General features: G+C 34.4%; 1 long non-coding RNA gene across 1 annotated transcript; it reads right to left on the bottom strand.

Annotated features, from left to right (window-relative positions):
• Positions 1-4,650: 4,650 nt before the first annotated feature.
• Positions 4,651-5,015, bottom strand: LOC120136825. The gene is made up of 3 exons (XR_005517383.1): positions 4,936-5,015; positions 4,769-4,854; positions 4,651-4,688 (listed from the first exon to the last, which is right to left on the bottom strand). It is a non-coding gene; the product is annotated as an uncharacterized LOC120136825 (long non-coding RNA).
• Positions 5,016-6,000: the final 985 nt, after the last annotated feature.

A 6,000-nucleotide genomic window follows, 5' to 3' on the forward strand; every position in this document is an offset into this window, starting at 1 on the left:
TTAATGAAAAATGTCATTTTCTTATAAACCATTTAATACAAAATGACAAAAAACTTTTTAATGCTCAATCACTTCATTTCAAAAACCTTTTAGTGATATATCATACCACTAAATGATGTTTTTGACTTGTTTCCCTTTAATGAAAAAGTTCTTTTTCTCATAGACCATTTAATATATAATGACAAAAAACATTTTAGTTCCCGGTCACTTCATTTCAAAAACGTTTTAGTGATATATCACTTCATTTTAGTGATATATCACTCAATTGAATGATGTTTTTAACCATATTTAATAATTCATCATATCCTATCACAATTCATCATTACTTTTTGAGTGCGATATATAGGCATTACTTTTTTATTGTTCAAGTTCATATTCTGAAAATTTTCATGGCAACAATTTATTATGAGGAAAAAAAATCTTTCATTATCTCCTTCGAGGAAACATTCGACCTTTCGACTTGATGATGGAAATTTCAAACAAGGTTAGAGCTAATGAATATTCAACATTTTTTTACTATAATTAAGGGTTCCTACCTCTTTGGTTTCACAACATTCATCAAAGGGTTATCAGAACAATGATGCTACAAAAACAACGATTGACACATACATTACCAATTCAATGAGTAATGTTGACTTATTTGTCAAGTAAGCAAGTCGTAACTCCTTCCACATCAAAACAAAATCTCCTAAAGTATCTGACAATAGAGAAGCTAAACTTCAAGAACTTGAACTATTTATATCTAGAAGGAAACAAGAGAAAGAATGGAGGATTGAAGAATTTAACTTAACATCTGACGAGTCAAGTGACTATGAAGACTAAGATGTGTGGGTAGACATGCACAAAGTCGGATTTAAACCTGATCCGGATCAGATAAAAACCGATCCGGTTTTTTCACCTAGCCAAAAAACTGGTTTAGAGGGTCGGATGGTGTAACCGGTTTCGGTTTGAAAAAAACTGGTTTTTATATTATTAAAATTACATCGCCATCAATTGCAACAAAATTTACGATAATTGAAATACTTAAATACTTCCAAGTTCGATAAATTCAAATACTTAAAAACTTCCAAGTTCGATAATTGAAACAAAGTTTACGATAATTGAAATAAAGTTTAAAAATAAACTACATCGCCATCTCTTCTTCATCATCTTCTCCTTCTTCGTTTGGAGGGGATATTCCAAGTTCGACTTCTTTAATGTGTAAGTTTGCTTCCAAATCGGCATCAATTGCATCTTCTAGGGTGGTGATATGTTGCTTCCGAGCCGCTCCATCCAAATAATCCTTCAAACAAATGCATACTTCCACCGGCTCGAGACTTAGTCTTGATCTTCGTTGCGATATAACCCTGCCACTAACAGAAAAAGTGGATTCCGAAGCTACCTTAGAAGCTTGGACGGTTAGTAAATCACGGGCCATGGCGGCTAGAATCGGAAATTGTGCTTCCTTTTCTTTCCACCAAGCCAAAAGATCCAAACTTTCAAACTCTTCAAATGTCATTTTTGATAGAAAATCGCATGACATGTAATTTCCCAACTCGCTACTTGGGGTGGTAGTACGTGATCGTTTGGATTGGGAATTTACAAGAGTGTTAAAAAGTGACAAATTTATGTTACTTGGACGTCTACTAGATGATTCCACATTCGTTCTCATTTGATCATGTATTACACTACTTGATCCGTATTTAGTTAAATAAATTGCAAACATGTCTCGAAAACATTTGTTAAAAGCAAACGCAATTTGTTCAATTAGTGTTTCACCCCGCCAACATTTAACGTTGGGTTTAAAGTGGCGGCACAAGTAAAAATGGGGGGAATCTCCTTAAAATATTTTAAAAGTTTTTCCTTTATTGCAAAGCCAATTTCTTGAAAAACTTCGGTTTCAAATTCAAAGTTATTTAATCGGGTAGCCAGCAAAAATATTTGATTAATAATCAACGAGCTAGTAGGGTAATAAACACCGGATAAAAAAGTTGTTGCATTTTTAAAAACCCCAAGCAAATCGGTTATTTTGGCTATAGTTTCCCAACTCGAATCCGAATAAATGTTTGGGACATGGCCCCTCTAGAAAATTCGATCGTGAAATGTTTGCAATGTTTCCCTTGGCCTTAAGGCAGTATGCATCATCATCCAAGTTGAGTTCCAACGAGTTGGACAATCCAAATTAGGACCCAAAGTTTTTTTATTAACCGACTTACAAAATCGTTTATAATCATTTAGTCTTTTGTTGTTGTTACAAAGAGCCGATTTTATCATTGCTTTAAATTCTAATCTAATCGTCTCAATAACCTCCAAACCGGCTTGCACGGATAAATTAATTATGTGTGAAACGCAACGGGTATGAAAAAATGCACCGTCTAAAATCGGTGAAAGTAATATTTTCAATCTTGGAACCGTGTTTGTATTATTCGATGCATTATCAAAGAATATAGAAAAAAACTTTATTTTCTAATTTATAAAGACAAATTACCCTTTTTAAAAGTGTAAATAAATTAGCACTGGTATACGGCTCACCAAATAATTCAAACGCGATTGTTCTTTTCATCATTTGCCAATTATCTTGATCTAACCAATGTGTCGTAACGGCTAAAAAATAATTTCTGGTATTATGAGGGGAACTCCAAACGTCACATGTAAGCGACACACCATAGCGGTATTCTTGGAATCCTAAAATCATTTTTCCCTCGCCGTACGCCACATTTTTATAGCATCTCTTCTAAGGGTAGTACGATTTACTTGAGTATAACGTGGTTGCATTAGTTGTTGAATTGTTGCCGTGAAATCTTCATCATCAAAGTGGTCGAACGACAATGCTTTTGTAATCACGAACTTTGTAAACGCTTCTCGTAATTTTTCGTTGTCGTAAACAAAAACACCACCTTGCGGTGTAAGATTCGATTGACTTAGATCCGATCTTGAGCGAAGTGCCTTGCATGATTTTGTCAAATGGTTCTTCAACGTTGTGTTTCCTTCCGGTGCAAGCAACTTTAGACAAAGTTTACAACGCGCCCTCCTCGAGCCATTTGACATCTCACATAAATCGTAGTGATCCAAAATATATTTGTTTCGAGTGTGTTCGATCACTCTCACGACTTCAAGGTTTCCCTCGACAGAAGATTCAGTCGTGTTACTCATGATGAACAAAAAATTACAAAAATAAGATTTGTGAGATGTTTAGGTGTTGTGTAATAAGATTTGAGAGAGTTGTAATCAACCAAATACATCCCCAACCTATTTATACATGTTTAGATGGTAAAATTGTAATTTTTTTAGAAAAAAACCGGTCAAAAAACTGTCACAAAAAACCCCCAACGGCTATATTAACGGCTAGTTTTTTAAACCCATACCGTTTTTTTGGATTAAAAACCGGTTTTTTCAAACCGGTTTTTAATCCAATAAAAAAATCAGTCGTCTAATTTTTTCCCAAACCGGTTTTACTATCCAGTTTTAAAATATCTTATTCGGTTTAAAAAAAACGGTTTTTCCCAAATCCGGTTTTGGATATTTTTTGCGCAAAATCGGATATACGGATTTTTTGTGCACCTCTATGTGTGGGTAACTTAATGCTTCTATTGTATTATAATATAATGTATGAGTTAAAGTTTCTAATGTAATGTATGAGTTAATGTTTATAATGTGTGGGTAACTTTATATTTTGTATTTAATAAAAATTAGTGTAAAGTATATAAATAGTTCCTAAACTTTTAAGACATTTGCATTTTGGTGACCTAACTTTTAAAACTTGTAATACAGTCATCGAACTTTTAGTTCGTTTTTATTTCTGTCCCTAGCATTACCTCTGTTAGATTTTTGCTAGTGTGGCAGGTAACACTCGTTAACCTACCCTCTCCTCCTTCTACCTTTGAAAACCGTAACCTCCAAAAATCAATACCCCTAGTTACCCACCATGTCCTTCTTCTTCTACCTTCGAAAACTCTAATCTCCAAAAAATAAAAAGAAAAATCTTCTTCGGAATTGGCCGGGATGAACGAGAACTTCTTCTCTAATCCAAACGTCTATTCACAAAAAGAGTTGAATCATTTCGGGTAAAGTTTTCATTTGGAATCTATAATTTTCTCGAGGACATAACTATAGATGAACTTATTGCACAAATGTTCATAGTTCATAGTCCATTGCGGCAATGGTGAGATGTGCATTTATGCATCCTTAAATCCTTCTCATTGTCGGACCAATGCTACGAGTGGCGGATTAATGAAGCTAACGAGTAAAGGGAAGTATATATATCTACCTAAGTAAACACGGTATGGTCGAGCAACGTGTACGAGGCCCGAAGATGAAGATTCAACTACAGTTCCAATATTTGATATGTTCAAGTGTCGAGCAGGAGACAGATCACCTTGAGGAATTTCGTCAGAAAGGCAAATGTTCAAAATCCCGATCTTTTAGTGCTCAAGCAGTTACATGGAATTTACAATTTTTAGGATTTCCTTCACCATATTCTTTTCGATATTTATTCAATGCTTAACATCTTTACGTATGATACACAAGTAATCGAAAAGACACCCAGAGAATGATGAAACACACAAACATCGGATAATTATCGACGCAGAAAGAAAGGAAAAAAAATTAACCTGTTGAAAATTCTTCTTCCAACCATCATGATTATGCAAGAGATTACCTCAATAGTGGTTTTCGTAACTCCAGTTAGGACTGGTTTTCTTTTCATATGCCTGGAATTAAAACACGAAACAATGAGACTTTTACTTATTACTTCGGCAACGACGAGAAACATGATTATGCAAGAGATTACCTCAATAGTGGTGGTATTGGCTCCAACCAATGCTATGTGCATAATCAGAAAGCCCATAATACTCAGCGCAAATGCTAAGTTCAAAACTGAAACGTTCGGATTACGATTCGTTAAAGATATCGACAAACTAATTAAATGGAAGATGCTTAAACCCTTAAGACACTTACCAAATGTGATAAAAGTAGCTGCAAGTGTTCCTGGCGTTTCATCTATCTCACCATCATTAAAGAACTCAATAAAAACCCGCAGTAGCAATAAGCAGACAAGTATTGTCTCAAGAAATGTGTAAAACTGCATCGAATTTAAGAACAAAAAATCAAAATACAGCTCAATTTCCCCTTGGCATATGTCCACAAATCGCGTGTCAAACAATGATGTGTTGTTGGCATAAGAGTCTATTTTGCCAAGTGCCAGCAGAAAAAAAGCTTGTAGCAGGATAGCAATGCTGAAAAGTGCAGAATGTTTAAAGCTATAAATGGAGCATATCGATCATTATTATGGCTGATCGGGTAAAATTTAGAATACGGTACCCCAACCGGGTGCATGTATTATCAGAGAAAAAGTATACAAAGACATGAATTTTAGAATTCTACATGGAAGAATACCATCTTTCTTGATAAATTCTCGCATCATAATGGAGTTAAAGTAATTCAAACTGCAGAAGACAACTTCATCATACTGAGGTTTATATGTAAATGGATGAACAACAGGCAAAGTCCGCATACAACAGTGAGAATGAGCATTCGTGTTGGTGGCAGCTTCACAAATTAATCAAGGTAATATATGATATCTTCCCTGAGAAATAAGCTATTAATCTTATGAGCAATAAAACAGGGTTATGATTTTCAATTCATCTTGGGTTTTTTTTATTTTCAATGGGGTTATGATTTCTGGGCGTTTTGATTTTTTGGAAGTTAGGGTTTTCAAAGGAGGAGGAGGGGGTGGGTTAATGGGCGTTACCACATCAGCGAAAATCTAATGGAGGTAACGGCAGAGACAAAAATGAAAACGAGCTAAAAGTTTGATGATTGTATCATAAGTTTTAAAAGTTGAGTAACCAAAACACAAGTATCCTAAAAGTTCGGGGACTATTTATATATTTTACTCTAAAAATTATAAATATGACTGTTGAAACTCGTTACTTCAGCATGACGAGTTGTATGATTTTTCCTAACATATTTTGAAAATAAAAAACAATCTAAATTAAAAATTATTTAAATGAAACTCATCAA

This window comes from Hibiscus syriacus, unplaced genomic scaffold (assembly GCF_006381635.1).
Source record: "Hibiscus syriacus cultivar Baekdansim isolate YM2019G1 unplaced genomic scaffold, ASM638163v2 tig00110637_pilon, whole genome shotgun sequence".
NCBI lineage: Eukaryota > Viridiplantae > Streptophyta > Magnoliopsida > Malvales > Malvaceae > Hibiscus > Hibiscus syriacus.